Source organism: Rhipicephalus microplus, chromosome 5 (genome assembly GCF_043290135.1).
Source record: "Rhipicephalus microplus isolate Deutch F79 chromosome 5, USDA_Rmic, whole genome shotgun sequence".
NCBI classification, from domain to species: Eukaryota; Metazoa; Arthropoda; class Arachnida; order Ixodida; family Ixodidae; genus Rhipicephalus; species Rhipicephalus microplus.
In genome coordinates, this window is record NC_134704.1 from 159427198 (window position 1) to 159443414 (window position 16217).

General features: G+C 48.2%; 1 long non-coding RNA gene across 1 annotated transcript; it reads left to right on the forward strand.

Annotated features, from left to right (window-relative positions):
- Positions 1-557: 557 nt before the first annotated feature.
- Positions 558-14942, forward strand: LOC142817425 (uncharacterized). The gene is made up of 3 exons (XR_012895226.1): positions 558-766; positions 14106-14225; positions 14332-14942. It is a non-coding gene; the product is annotated as an uncharacterized LOC142817425 (long non-coding RNA).
- The last annotated feature ends 1275 nt before the right edge of the window (positions 14943-16217 follow it).

Genomic DNA, 16217 nt, shown 5'->3' on the forward strand with positions numbered 1-16217 from the left:
CAGTATTATTGCGCAAAGACTCATTAGGCACAGAATCAAGTACACTGAAATCAACTGCATTTTTTGCGGTTTCCAAGGCAGTAACTCTTTCGGTCAATTGCTTAATCTGCTGGTCAGCCACATCTTGCCTTTCCCGAACACTTTTCAATTCACTGAGTATTCTGGCCTGCCCAGCTTCAAACCTGCCGACAACCTCCAAAACTGTGGCGACCTTGTTTTCCAAAGTAGGCCCAAGGTTCGTCTCGACATCGCCACAAACGATGAGCAACAGTTCAAGCAGAGCATGGCACAGGCGCGCCGGAAGGCAGCATGCTCGCCTCATGGAATCGAACAATGTCGCTGGGCACGACACTGCAATCAAAAAACGATTGTCGCTCTTCACACAATTAGCGCACTCAAGGTAACTAACCTGAAAATACAGTAGTGGTAAGCGACCCATTCTTGATGCGGTGTCGTGCCCAAAGGAAACAGTTGTAGGCGGGCGCTTATAACCGGGGGCGGTGACGATATCAGTTGACGATCCCGGTAGCCAGACGAGAGAACTGTTTCCGTCCAAACGTAGCTGTGCACAGAACGATGTCGACTGGAACGAAGCTGGTTCTGATTGGCACCGCTGCCAAGAATCAGGAGCGCACGAGCTGAAGCCCATGAGCAGTACAGCCTGAAAATACAGTAGTGGTAAGCGACCCATTCTCGATGCGGTGTCGTGCCCAAAGGAAACAGTTGTAGGCGGGCGCTTATAACTGGCGGCGGTGACACTTCCACGGTAAGTGTCGACACTACCGAAAAAGGTCATATTTTTTTCATCTGAGCGTTTGTGCCGGATTGCTACCGCCATTCCCATGCTGTTGTGCGTGTGTCTTTAAATTTGAACTTGTTGTGAAAAACACTTGGCGCTATTTTATAGAAATTCGCAAGTGCCGTGCATTGCGGCATAGGCGTGCGCACGGGGGGGGGCGGTGACTGCCCCCCCCAACCACCTAATGAGGGGGGGGGCACAAAGTCCGAACCTTAGTAGTTACTAAGGCGCGGACTTGGCGCCCTTAAATTAATACTCGTACTTCATACTGTCCGAAGCCAACCGGCCTGCACCGAAGCTGCACTCTTCGATAAAAGTATAGTACACTGAAAATAAAAGCAGCAGGGCGCCATACCCCGAAGTCTCGACAAGTCTTGTTGCTTGCGTGATATTGCCGAAAAAGGTCGCGGGTAGGGCCGATGCTACTGCTAGCTTCAAAACTTGGCTTGCCACGGCTGACTGCGTGATGTCGTGCTCCCGAAGAGGCCCTCGCAATCCGTACTGCAGAACAAAAGGGGCAGCAGCAGTCACGTGCTTTTGCATGGGGTTGTGGGGTGTCTTGGTGGCACCGTCGTCGGAATCACCACTCATGTGACCGCGTTGTTGAGAGCGAGCTAGAGTTCTTAATGTGCATTTATATGCAGCTGTTGCGCTTTAAAGATGACGCAGTGTGTTAGAAGCCTACAGTGACCGTTGGTCTTCATGGGAGTTCAGTTTATGGTTCAAACATAGCTCATTCACGGCGGCATGATTCGAACTTATTTTCGTTTCGAAAAGGAGGTCATGCAGAAGCTTCGGGTCGCATACTCGAAACAGTTGTAACAGCTGAAAGAGGGCCAATCTCCGGAGAAGAAGCGCTTTGCATTACCCTTCAGCGGCTGGCATATCCGAACCGACTGAAATATATTAAGGACTTTTTCCGACATAGCTTGACGATATCGTCCTTGACGACAGAGGTCTTGAGACATATCGATGAGAAGTTCTTCCACCTTTTGGGTGACGTAAACAACCACTGCTGGCTTACCATCGACCAGCTGGAAAACTTTTCGAAGGTAAGAAGCGATAAAAGTGAAATAAAGCTGCGTTTTGGAGATTTTGGTGTACCTAGCAGTTTCCATTTTTATTATTTTTCCAGGCCATTCACGCCAAAGGAGTCCCTCTTCTTACCTGTTGGGGCTTCATTGACGGCACTGCGCCTGCTAAATGCCAACCCACAAGACAGCAGCAGTTTATATTTTAGTGGGCACAAAAAGTTCCATGCCCTGAAATACCTGGCAATATTATGCCCGAATGGCATCTTTTGCCAGTTGGATGGATGGTATCCGCGCAGCAAGCGTAATACTGGTAAGTTAAGAACACGTAGCATGCCTAAATGACACATTTTTCTCCACGTTTGCGTGGGAAGATCACGTCTAACAAGTAAAAAATAAACTAAATTAATAGACGAAAGGCTTCACACCGTGTATTGAAATAACGTGTTTTAAGTTTACCTATGTGTACACGTTGCTCTTTAGCGTATTCTTTGGTGTTTCATTTCTGGGCCTATCTGGTTTCAATTCTATTTATATGGTTGACGCTGATCCCTGACAAAAATTCATATCGTAAAATGAAAAAAAAAATAAAATTACGGTAAATGAGCCGGTATACTTAAATCCTGCGATGGCGTCTTGCTTATTTTATTGCTGCTCTTCTATTTTCTAACACACATGTAATAAATGTTTGATCAGCAGGCGCAGTAGTGCTAACGCAGTATTTCATTTTACTTTTTTTCAGGCACTTTTGGCAATAAACAAGCTTACACGAAGCTCGGAAAGCTCGTCTACTACTGCTTTTACGGGAACCCTGATACTCACTGCGTGTACTACTGCTGAAACCTTACGCCGGCGCATCACTGGCCCCAGGGAATGAAGTTTCGGTAAGGTTGCTGGGCTTCTTTTTCTTTGTAGATTAAAGGAAAGAAAATATTTTTATTAGGATGTGTAAAGTAACTGCATTGCTGGCAAACTGTCACACTTGCACAGATCTCGCACTATTTTGACCTAGAACCACCATGCTTCGAAGTGTACTAAACCACCCGTTACATTTTGTACTTGCTTATTGAAACAATGAAGTCTGCAACACACCAACACTGTTTTTATTCACGTGCCTCCCGGTGATTCTTCTTGCTGGATCACCTATTTTGTTGCTGAATTTTTCTATTGCCTACAACACTCTTAACCAAGTGCAGGTGCTCCTGTTTCTGATTGGTCGCCTGAAATTCGTGTTGTCTTTCAGCAAGCGCCAGCTTGCACTCCTTCAGGTCAAGATGCCTCTGTTCATTGGCAATTTTTTTTTTCAGTCTCGAGGTTCTTGTGCCGCAGCTCAAGTTCATACGTTTGACGCATGGTCAACGACTGTAAGTCTATGCGGCTGCTGCAAATTTAGAGAAATGAGGTAATTCAGTTAGGATGTGCACATACACATATCACGTATCATATAAAGGCTATTCGACAAACTCGTAACACGAATTCAAGCCTTTCATTAAATGCTGTCGCAAATCATTTAGTGATGATGATGGTGATGATGATGATGTATAAAACTTTATTTTGGTCCAGAGAAGGGGTGCTTACTTTTTTACATTTCTGGTGTCTTCTCGCCTGCAGTAACCAGTCATGAGGTAGACGTGATCTTTCAGGCCTCCGAGTCTGAGCTGCTGGCCGACTACATGTGTCAAATTGTCTAATACTTCAATCCGCTGTATGTTGTCTCGAAAGGATTCGCCGCTGTAACTTCTATTAAAATGGCTAGGTTCTCCTCTGTCGTGAAATATTGTCGGGGCCCCCCGTTTTTTTTTTTTTTTTGAAGCTGAAGTTCCACCGCACTTGGAGGTGTCTTCGGTAAAGTATCGCCGCCACTTGTGATGGGGGCTGCCAATCGGTTCTTTATTCTGTGGGCTGCGCTCCTGAATACGCTCGCACGCTTCGCTGAAGAGAAGAAATCAGCGGGTCAGCGGCTCGCTCCGCAAACCCACCGGATTTCGCAGCGGAGTGCACATGCGCAGTTCACCTTTCCTGTCACCCGCTGATCCGCTGCGCCGATATGAGTGGGTGCATGGCTCCTACCGCGCATGCGATGTTGGTGTCTCTACTCGTTCGCTGGGCTCGCTGGCCTGCTGAGCCGCTCAGCTATTACTCTCTAGTGAAACACTCGCTGGACACATCAACGCCCTCGAGTGTCTCCCTTTTGGGCGCCTCTTTCAACGAACGCTTCCTACATGCGCACGTAATCGATTCAGGGATGTCGCCCGCGCCTTCTCGCCTTCAATGCAAAACAAACGTGCTGATAACAGGTTGTTTTCAGTATGTGCAGCACAAACGCTACAAATGCGTCTCAAACGCACTGCATTAAGGCGGTGTCAGGTCACGTTCAAGTCAAGGAGGTGAGGGTTCCGGTTGCTAGGGGCGAGGATAAGCGCGCGTCAGCAGCTGTTGCTGTAGGAGAGTGCAGTGTATGGTTCCCGACCGAGGCAGTGACTAGGAAATGCATTCGCATTTAAAATTTTCGCTTTTCCAGGTCGTCTCTGATATGGCGGCAGCCGCTCGGTGCGTCGAAAACGGGCGCGCGCGCCCCGTGTGGTGGTCTGGTGAGACTGTTTTCACAACAAATCCGTGGAGGGCAGAGCTGCGCCTTTAGGCCGTAAGCATTATTTCTTTTTTTTTATCTGTTGCGGCGCGGTGCCCACCCTTTTCGTCACGGAGGAAGGAAAGTTAGGAGAGGCCCTGACGTCACTCGTTGTGAAGCCGCGATGAAGCCGGAAGTTGGCCATATTGACTGGGCAAATTCTCCTCTCTTGTTTACTTCCGAATGTAAAGCAGAAGGCACGACTCTCTCTCCGGCTCGGAAAGCACGTGGGCTGCGCAGTGCGTGTATCGTGACGATCCGAAACTAACGGAACGGGGCTTATCACTCTGAGCCAGCGGGACATCTTCAGTGTAATCGCTTCGTCCGAGTAATAACAGGGAGTAACAGCTCGCCGACAACGAAGCAACTACGAGAGAACGCGCGCTAGATGTACTGACAACGGCGAGTGCTTTCACGTCATTAATTCAGCAACTGTACAGACAACACGAACGGTCGTGCGCCATCTACGTTTGCATTCCACCACGCGGCCGACGCAGCGTCCTGCCACTGTGTCCGTGTTCTGCGTGAAACTCACCTGCGTCAGCATTCTGCGACCGTGGTGACTTTGAGTACGGTGCTAGTGACAATTGAACGTGGTTGCTGTTACGTTGAGATTACACGCAATGCTGGTGGAGAGTGTACCAAGCGGAAAAGAAAAGGTGTTTTAATACGCACATGCAAGTTGTTACTGTACACACACAACACGAAACTACGTATGTGCACATGGTCCTCATGGCGTCTTTCTGGGCTCAAAAGTGTCGTCCGTTGTCACAAGCAGGAGCACTGCTCAACCATCCCTGACCTGCAAGGCGTTCGTCGTCATTCAGCTTCGTCATGGTGCCCAACGCAATTTCGCTGAACACTAACTGCTTCGTCCGCGTCATCCGCTGCACGACACATGGATATGCACTTGTTCTACGCACTGTTTAAACCTTGTGATGGACAAAGGGATTTGTAAGCGTTGCTAAGAGTAATGTAACTGCCAGGAGAACACTGCGTAACCAATAACGCCGCGCAGAGCACAGTTATTCTCCGCCACGGCTCAGCACAAGACCTCGGGAGGCACACATTACGCCGCCAGGCGGGGCCGCTCACTGCTAGACCAGCTCCACTGCGCAACACGTAACCATAGCAACGCCGCAATTGTGCCTAGTGAATATGGCCACCATGATGTCATTTCCGCCACAGTTTTCACGCCCCGCACCGGCTGGGAATGCCCTCCTCTACCTTTCCTTCCTCCGTGCTTTTCGTTTTTTTCACCCCCTCCCTCTTTCGCTTTGGTGGCGCTAGCGTGGCGCAAGCGCCATTCGTTTGCGGCGTGCGTGTGGTGATTGCGCCTTGTTCTGCTCTGTTGTGTCGGTCTGCTTTGTTCGCGGCGTGGGGGTTTGTATTTCGCTTGTGGCTGGAGGTGCGATGCAACAATGCACGAGCATTCATACTGAGCGAATGGAATATAAAGGTATCTCCAAGGGTTATATCGTCTTGAGGATGGGTACTGGCGTGGCTACCTCAAGTAAGACGACCCTGTTCGGGCATAACGAAACCTGAACAAGTCTAAATATAAGAATGTATAAATGCATTCTTTATGTGTCACTATGCGTTTTGATTTAGCATCCAAAAACGCAAAAGTAACTTCAAACAGGAACTGCACTGTTATACGACGAAAAATCAGCGGTGACACATAAGCATCTGATATATAGAATTCAACATCAGGCCAGTGCCTTACTCCAAATGTCTAATTCACACTTCTAGCAGGATCGCCGATATCACACGGCCATGTCCGAACATGGTGTGCAGCCCAGCTGCGCATATGCTGTCTCACTTCGCGCACAATATCTTTTTCAATGTTCAAAGAAAAAAAATGCACGGATGTATACAAAACAAACAACCAAATGGACCTATTCCGAAAATAAAAACATTTATGTAAAGAGCACAAGTACTGTCTCTTTTTTTTGAAGTCACTATTAGCTTGCATGCAACGGCAGCAGGGTCGGCGGCAACATAAACAGCAAGTCCGGTCAATAGCGGTGGCACCTGCTTTTTCTATGGTGGTCCTGAATACAACGGGAAAGGTTCGAGTCACGGCAACGGCACGGCTGCCATCAGCTGAAGCTGCAGAAGAAATGGCCATTTCTTTAGCGGTACTCTACAGTGGTGTGGACGACAGCCTGATTATTAGCGATTCTAAATCAGCGATTCGGAGCTATAATAAAGATTGGGTGTCCGAGCAGGTGGCTCGCATGCCTAACACCAGGGCCGCACTTCGCGTCAGGCAAGATTACAGAAGAGGCCTTCAAGTTGTTTCCTGCTCACATGGGGACATTGCAACTATCAACACCCGCAGCCGTAGAACCAGCAGCCGCAATGCAAGCAGGCAAAGACTCATCAGCATCTCGCCTAACCATAGCGCGCCCACCTCGTCGTGAGTCAACTTACCCGCCGCGATGCAGTCACAAGGGTGCAGCCACCACCATGGTTGTGAGGAGCACCAGCGGAGGCATGGCGTGGGCCATAGGCACCGACACCACCGCCATTACCATCCCCACCACATCCGTACCACGACGTGCTTGGCTACTATACAAAATATCGGAAGAAATTTTTGCCATCGCTCGTGCGCCTGGACAGGTAGCAGGCGGTGGACCTAAGAAGGCTGCTGGCCGGCACGTTCGCAAAACCCTACCATCTGCACCGCCTGTGGCCCACGCTGCACCCGTCTCCTGGCTGCCCTTGTTGCATGCACGAACGTGCCGATATGGAACATATACTTTGGCAATGCGCAAGAAAGGAATATGGGCCACAAAGAAAGGATGACGCCAACTGAGGGACCTAAATGGGGTGCCTTGCTGAGCGATGGCGAGCCGCCCTTCACAGCGAAGCCGTCGAAGACCAATTGTGGGCCGCCCAGTGGGCCAGGGCCGTCGCCCAGGACCTTGAAAGAAGTTCCTCGAACGATGTGTCTCGGGCAGCCTAGCCCCGGGCACAGCAACAACTGTTGGACAAATAAAGTTCATTCAACTCAACTCAACTTGCATGCACGTATCTAATCATGACTGAAACCGAAAAATAAAAACTAAGTTATTCGTTGTTTTATTGCTGACGTATTGCGTTGAATTATTGCCGAGTGCGCAAGTTTGCGTGCTGTTCGCACTGCCGTATTTTAGAATATATTGTTGTTTGTTATCAATTCTCAGCTTGGACTCGTTCTTTGGACCACCGCCGGTGCTCGCTGGCGCGCCAAATAAGACCACATCTAAATTGTCTATGCTCTCATGGTGCAGCTCGGGGGGCCGATACTTCAGCCCTTTGAATTAGCCCAGCAATTGCTTCCCTAATTATCGGGACTAGTGACAATATATGCATGTTTCTGTTTGCGTTCAGATATTTTTCGCTTATATGGGTAGCGTAGATATTTTTAATAATCTCCAAATTGACAGAAAAATTTTTTCTTGCCTACTTTGCCGGTATTTATTTCAAAAATGGTGTACGACAGAACGGCCGAAAATCCACATGACGTTCTCAGCATGCTCATTTGTAAAACTGCTAAAGCCTTTTTATAACAAAATTCAATGAAAAGATACGGTTGGCCTAAATCGAAAGAAAACACCATGCAATGTAAAATTGTGACGACGAATAAAAAACTTTTTATGATGTTTCTTGAACTTCCTTTATTTATTATCTTGTACATCAGCTTTCACAATAAATAAAAACATGTTGTGTAATGTGGTTTTACTTGCAGTTACGGCCCTTAGAACATAGGGCCCCTGGGCAATTGTAGACTGGACGTCCTGCCAGCTAAGTGTACGGAATGCAGGCCTATACTTTAGTTTCTTAAAAGGCAATGAGTACTGAAATAGCGTCCTCTGCCTGTGGGTAATGTTAAATAAATATTCAAAATAATGTCCTTTTAATAACTGAAAGAATTTTACGTTGCATTGTTTTTTCTTAGTTAACGTGCTTAGATCATTTTATTGAGAACTCCTATAATTATAGGCTTTTGCAGTTTGTCACAGAACGAGCGCTAAAAATGGGCGCGCCGCCGGGTTCTTGCGGTAGCGCGCGGAAGAGGCGCCGGGAGGTCAAAAGAAAAAAAAACAAACATCCAAGGCTCCCCGGGCGCGCGCTCTCCCCTCGGAAGCGTGGCTTCGCCGACGAACCTCCTCACCCCACATCGGCGGCCGAGATAGCCCGCGAAAGTTCTAGAACGAAAGGGGCTTGGTCATACCGAGTTGAGTCATCGGCCGCGGAGGGCATTCCAACCGTCTCGCCCTCTTCCCAGCCTTCGCTGCGTATCGCGCCGACGAAATGACGAGAACTGTCTGGAATGTCGCGCGCAAGGTATTTAACCGAGCAGCGGAGATGAGAAAGCAGGAGAAGACGGAAGTTAACGCCAGAGCGCGTAGGGTATACCGCCGTGTGGTCGGCGAAGGTTTGGTCCGTAGGGACAAAGCAGGAGAAGAAGAGGATTTCCACCTGAGGGGTGAAGGCCCGAGCTACAGGCAAGAGTGTGTGTTTACCGCTATCGAGCGAGGACGCGTGGCGACAGCTGCGTGTGTGAAGCCGACGTGTTCGGGCGAAGAAGTTTGGAGCTTGGAGAGTGGCCAATTGAAGACGCGAGGTTTCCTGGAAGAGAAACTTCGAGGGCGCGGAACGACAACAACGCTGGACTTTGAGTGAATGATTCTCGGAAGAGTATCATTCAGACTTTTGTTCCAAGGACTTTGGACTGAATAGGTTTTATATCTCTTTAGTCTTTAAGTGTCTTGGTTGTTCAATGCATGCGACTGCATTGTAGTGCGTATTGTTGTCTGTGTCCGTTGTTTCAAGTGCGGTTGATTGTACTGTGTAGTACGTTGTTTGTTTGGTGACGTATTGTATGTAACTATTGTGGAGTGTGCATTCTTGTGTATTGTTTTCGATCTGCCATTTTTGAGAATATAGTATTTGTTTTGTTTATCAACTCTCGGCTCTGACTTGTTCTTTGGGCCACAGCCGGCGTCCGCTGGCGCGCCAAAAAGGACCACTTCTAAATTGTCCACGCTTTCGTGGTGCGGTTCGGAGGGCCAATACTTCGGCCCTTGGAATTAGCCCGGCGATCGCCTCCCTAATTAACGGGACTGGTGTGACAATTAATCTGGCGTCCGCGACACAGGACCTTTTGGTGCACAGTGTGTCCAAAGTAGTGAGAAGGAGCCTCAAGTTGTTGATAGTGCTATCGGAACGATTTTGTGTGTTGTTCAGTGTTCTCGTTGACGAGTGCAGTGGAGTGTTCCGATAGACTGAGTGAGGCAGATACTTTTTGCACGCGGCAAGGTTTTATTTGCGAGACACGATGGATCTCGAATAGTTAGTTGCTCTTGGTGAGAAGATGGGTCTTTCTGGCGCCGAACTACGGAAGTGGGTAAGCCAGAAGGAGAAAGAGGCGGTGGAGAGAGAGAGGTTGGCAGCTGAAAGGGCGAAAGAAGAAAGAGAGGCAAGGGAGCGACAGCTGAAAGAAGAAAGAGAGGAAAGGGAACGGCAGCGGCAGCACGAGATGGAACTCGAGCGGCTCCGGTTGCAACAGCGAAGTGAAACTCCCGTCCAACCTAGAGTTGAAAGCAGCGAACGGGAAGATCATGGCTTCCGCTTAAACCCAAGCAAGCTGCTCGTGGCGTTTGATGAAAGGAAGGACGACTTTGACGCGTACCATCACCAATTTGAGACGATTGCGAAGAGCCAGAATTGGCCGGAACATCAATGGGCAACTGCTTTGAGTACTTGCTTGAGTGGGGAAGCGCTCAGTGTGTATGGTAGGCTGACGCCGACCGATGCAGCCAACTATGCAAGGGTGAAAACTGCTTTGTTGAAGCGATTTAGATTTACCGTGGAAGGATTCCGGGACAGATTTAGGACAGGAAAGCCAGCTGATGGTGAGACGGCTACGCAGTATGCCGCCCGACTTTGTCATTATTTCGACAGATGGATTGAACTTTCAGGGACAGCGCAGGAGTACGATGAGCTTAGAGAGCTCCTAATTAGAGAACAATTTCTTACTAGTTGCCACCCAAGCCTGTCGCTGTACTGGAAAGAGAGGAAGGCTGAGTCACTTGAAGGCATGCTTGAATTGGCTGATCAATTCTTGGAAGCGCAAGGTGGAACTAATTTGGCCAAGGTCAAAAAGGATTGTCCCGATGATTCGAAGAAATTGGCTCCCGAAGAAAAGAAGCGTGCACCAGAGAGCATTCCGCGATGTTTTCTGTGCAAACGAGTGGGTCATCGCACGAAAAACTGTCGAACGATCTTTACGAGCCCTACGGCAGTAAAATGTTTTAAGTGTGGTCAGACTGGGCACAAAGCAGACGCTTGTCGGAACGGAGTGAGTCAAACTCACCAGGTATCCTGTGTGCAAGTGGCACCGAAATTTGATAATAATGCCGTCACCGATGGATTCGTAGAGTTGAAGAATGGGGAGAAAATTCCTATTGTGGGTGCTGTAATGTCAAAACAGCCAACCGGTGTTACGAAGGGAATGCCAACGCTGCCTGGAAAGGTTGCAGGCAAGAAGATTTTGGTTCTAAGAGACACCGGTAGCTCCACGGTTATCGTGCGGAGAAACTTGGTACGGGAAAGTGAGTTAACCGGCGAAACGAAACCGGTTTGCTTGATTGACCGTACAGTTCGGATGCTTCCCGAAGCAGAGATTGAGGTTGAAACCCCATACTTCAGCGGGAAGGTTACGGTTCTATGTATGACGACCCCCCTTTACGACCTTGTCATCGGAAACGTCGACGGGGCGCGAGGACCGAATGATCCGGAATGTTTGGGAGAAGACCCTAAGATAGAGTCCTCGCCAACCCAGCGACCGCGAGATACAGTGGAGGAGCATCCCGTGACGGATATCACTCGAGCCCAAGGTGAAGCCGCGGTGCAAGGGACCATGAATAATAAGATGATCGTGACGAATGAGATCACGGGCCGAAAAACTGGACTTACGTCGGCACGACCTCCTCCGACCGACAGTGTAAATGTGACGGAGTCGGCCAGTCGGGCCAAATGTAGAGACATGAACAAGCTGGTAAATAAACAGAAAGGACCCGTCGAACGTCATGACCCGTTAACGGTGTCGGAAGTGACAACGATGGCTGAGACGCTGCCTCAGATACCGTCGTTGGAAAAGGCTCGCCGAAAAAGAACAAGGAAAAACAAGAAGAGATCGAGCGAGCACCGCAAGAAAGGACGCAAGCGCAGCTCGAAATACACAGAATAGGTGCTGAGGTCGAATCAGAATGTGTTTGGCAGTGCTGAGTGCCATATGTTGTGTTAATGTGGTGTTATCCTGTGTCACAAGTGTCGAAGTGTTTGTGCTGTGATGTGATGTATAGTGTTGTATAATTGTTGTAATGAGAGAACTTTGTACATTTGTATTATTGGGAATGTGTGGTGGAGTGTTGTACTCATGTGCCTGTGGTTATATTTCATGTGTTGTGTAATTGAATTACAATGTACAATTGTATTGAGTGAACTATTGCGAATGTGACGTGTCATGAGCGACGGACTATGTTACAGTCTTTGAGTGTGTGGGGACTGTTTGCGCTCGTTTGTGTGGTTCTGAATATTATGAGATAATATTCTTAAAGTGGGGGGCAGTGTCACAGAACGAGCGCTAAAAATGGGCGCGCCACCGGGTTCTTGCGGTAGCGCGCGGAAGAGGCACCGGGAGGTCAAAAGAAAAAAAAAACATCCAAGGCTCCCCGGGCGCGCGCTCTCCCCTTGGAAGCGTGGCTTCGCCTACGAACCTCCTCACCCCACATCGGCGGCCGAGATAGGCCGCGAAAGTTCTAGAACGAAAGGGGCGTGGTCATACCGAGTTGAATCATCGGCCGCGGAGGGCATTCCAACCGTCTCGCCCTCTTCCCAGCCTTCGCTGCGTATCGCGCCGACGAAATGACGAGAACTGTCTGGAATGTCGCGCGCAAGGTATTTAACCGAGCAGCGGAGATGAGAAAGCAGGAGAAGACGGAAGTTAACGCCAGAGCGCGTAGGGTATACCGCCGTGTGGTCGGCGAAGGTTTGGTCCGTAGGGACAAAGCAGGAGAAGAAAAGGATTTCCACCTGAGGGGTGAAGGCCCGAGCTACAGGCAAGAGTGTGTGTTTACCGCTATCGAGCGAGGACGCGTGGCGACAGCTGCGTGTGTGAAGCCGACGTGTTCGGGCGAAGAAGTTTGGAGCTTGGAGAGTGGCCAATTGAAGACGCGAGGTTTCCTGGAAGAGAAACTTCGAGGGCGCGGAACGACAACAACGCTGGACTTTGAGTGAGTGATTCTCGGAAGAGTATCATTCAGACTTTTGTTCCAAGGACTTTGGACTGAATAGGTTTTATATGTCTTTAGTCTTTAAGTGTCTTGGTTGTTCAATGCATGCGACTGCATTGTAGTGCGTATTGTTGTCTGTGTCCGTTGTTTCAAGTGTGGTTGATTGTACTGTGTAGTACGTTGTTTGTTTGGTGACGTATTGTATGTAACTATTGTGGAGTGTGCATTCTTGTGTATTGTTTTCGATCTGCCATTTTTGAGAATATAGTATTTGTTTTGTTTATCAACTCTCGGCTCTGACTTGTTCTTTGGGCCACAGCCGGCGTCCGCTGGCGCGCCAAAAAGGACCACTTCTAAATTGTCCACGCTTTCGTGGTGCGGTTCGGAGGGCCAATACTTCGACCCTTGGAATTAGCCCGGCGATCGCCTCCCTAATTAACGGGACTGGTGTGACATAGTTCTATAAACAAGCATGCTGAGACCGTAGTGTGGAATTTGGGCTGCTTTGTCGTACTCCATCTTCGAAATAAATGCCTGCAAAGTATGCAAAAAAACATTTTTGGGCCGATTTTTGGGCCAATTTTTGTTTTTTTTTATTATCTACGCTACCCGGAGAAGCGATGAATGATGTGGTGCAAGTGAAGACATGCATATACGTAGCGAAAAAGTTTCAGGTGCGTAGCTTTAGTATATTTCGTGTAAATTATCGTCAACTTTGTACATTGGACCTCCTGCCAGCTAAGTGTATGGAATGCAGGCCTACACTTCAGATTTTTAAAAGGCAATCAGCATTGAAATAGCGTCGGCTGCACTGCGGGTGATGTTTAGGAAATATCGAAAATGTTTTCGTTTTAATAGTATATTTTGTGCATTTCATCGCCAAAGTCGGAAAAAACAGCAAAGCATTATTAGTTGTCATTTTTGGTGGTGTGTTTTGTGTGCATTTCACCTCTTCGTCATTACTGGCTTACTGTGCTTCGAAAACTTTTTTCCTGTGAAACCAATTGTGAATCTATTTTTTCCACTCATCAGGCAATAATATATAAAGATTTGAAGTAAATTTAGGAGGTTGAGTGGCCATGCTTTGTTCGAACTTACTTAAATTACCCTGTTCAATTCTTTTGAAAATCCTTTGAAGCAGTTGCTCATTTCCTAACAAAGGTAGATGGCATAGCTGTGGGTTACAATTGACTCATTTCTAGATATTTGCAGTTTTACTCGTCAGTACTTGCAAAACGCCTCATCACACACTGATTCCCATAGAAAATTTACCGCAATTTGCCACTCCCAACGAAAAAAAAAAAACACTGGGTACGTGCTAGCCGAAGATCATCAAGCGTTCCGAATTTTCTGTGCAGAAATCGATGCGATGGCACTGAACAAGCGTTCTGGAGCTGAGTTTCGGCACGCCCGACGAGAGAAGCAGGCTGAAGGGAGAGCGCAAAATAACGAGATGCGACCCTGGTTCTTTCGTACAGGTAAGCTGCTCATTTTCATGCATGCGTTTACATTTACAGAAATTGCTCGTTAACGTCCAACTTAGTAATATTCGTAGCGTGAGCTAAAGACCGGAATTTCTTTCAGAGCCTCATCAATGTGAGACAAACGATGAATCATCCATCCATGTTGAACGGAAATCAGCACCTTGAGGGTATGCTTCTTCAGGTTTCACCTTCTTGTCAAGGAGACGACAACTGCCCGACTGAACTCAACAGCGATGAAGAATATAGGGCCATACTATGAAGACCTTAAGCTGCGCACCGAGTGAAGATGATCCTTCGCGGCCGTTGCCGTCCGATGACCATCACACTGACAGGCGCACCAGGCTTATGCATGGCCATATTCAGCCTCGGTGGAATTACTACCCGCAAAAAGAGACAGCAGACGATACGCGAAGGTTTAGCGCGCGCTGGTAGAACGAGTTTAACTGGCTTGAGCATAGCATCGAGAAAGACGATGCATTTTGTTTTTACCTGCGCGCTCTTCCGCAGCACAATCCAACGTTTCAAGGTCGTTAAGTTCCATAATTCGTCGCCGTAGACTTCAACAGACGGAAGAAAGCCGTAAAGAAAGTCAGGCTTCATGAAAAATCCGAAAGTCACTTAAAAAGCATCCTGTTAGTGATATTTCAGGAACTGTAAACCTGTGGGTGAACTAATGCGTGTCGTTTTGAGAGAAGAAAAATGAAAAAGAAACGATTGGTTTGATTGATATGTGGGGTTTAACGTCCCAAAACCACTATATGAATATGAGAGACGCCGTAGTGGAGGGCTCCGGAAATTTAGACCACCTGGGGTTCTTTAACGTGCACCCAATTCTGAGCACACGGGACTACAACATTTCCGCCTCCATCGGAAATGCAGCCGCCGCAGCCGGGATTCTAACCCGCGACCTGGGGGTCAGCAGCCGAGTACCTCAGCCACTAGACCACCGCGGCGGGGCGACGAAAATGAAACCAAGAATTTGCACAGAGTATTGCTGACGTTGTGAGTCTAGTTGCGAAGGATGGTAGACTCTTTAGAGGACGTAAAAGAAGTGAGAAAAGCACCGAAAAATGTTTGTTCTTGGAGATCGTTATTACTGTGAATGAAGGCGATCCTGTATTGTAAACTCGTCATGATTTTGGACCCAAAAACGTTTTGCACACTTGCAATATACAAAGAGCTATTTCATTTGAATCTCAGCATGCTGTGATGATGCAATCGATAGGGAAGACAGGCTCACGTTTGTGCAGCGCCGTTCACCACCCTAGTGGAGAGAGCGCAAAGCTCCGGTCGCTCAGGCGGGCCACGCTTGGTGGGTTTTCCCGTTGCGCGCGGGAAAAACGTGTTCATTGGAGCGCTTATCTCGCATTTGCACGCTATGGGCAGCGCTCCTTCGTCATTTTGGAATGCAGACACACACTACTGCTGCATTGTGAGCTGCTACAAAAGTTTAAACATGATGAAGACCTGAAAACTGCCCGTCAAGTTTTACCGTTTCAAGTGCGAGCAGTGCGAAAAGCAAAGGCGTCAAGAGTGTATTGTGGCGGTTCGCCGATACTCCACGGTCTCGTTACTTTGACATTTTTTTTTGTCGTGAACAGTACTACAAACTATTGATTGTTTAAAAGAAACGCGATGGCGGGACTCAAATTAAAAGAAAACGTGTTTGTGAACTGAAAATACAGCAAATGGACTACCAATGTACATTTTGCGATTGTGGTCTGGCTTTCCGAGACAACCACTAGTAGTGCGAAAGCGGTGGAGCTTGCTAGCTTTGATACGCTTAAAATACCATACTGTGAGCCCTGCAAGTGTTTTATTCAGCTGATGGCTGTAGACTCTTCGTCGCCGCTCTGTGTAAACAAATTTGTGCTGCGGGTTCGCGCTGAGCGTTTATGCGTACAGGTCTTGCAACACCCACCGATAAGTTAGCATGATGAGGTGTTGTGATGCTAGGACCGGACTCGTCAGCTCGATTCCCACAAA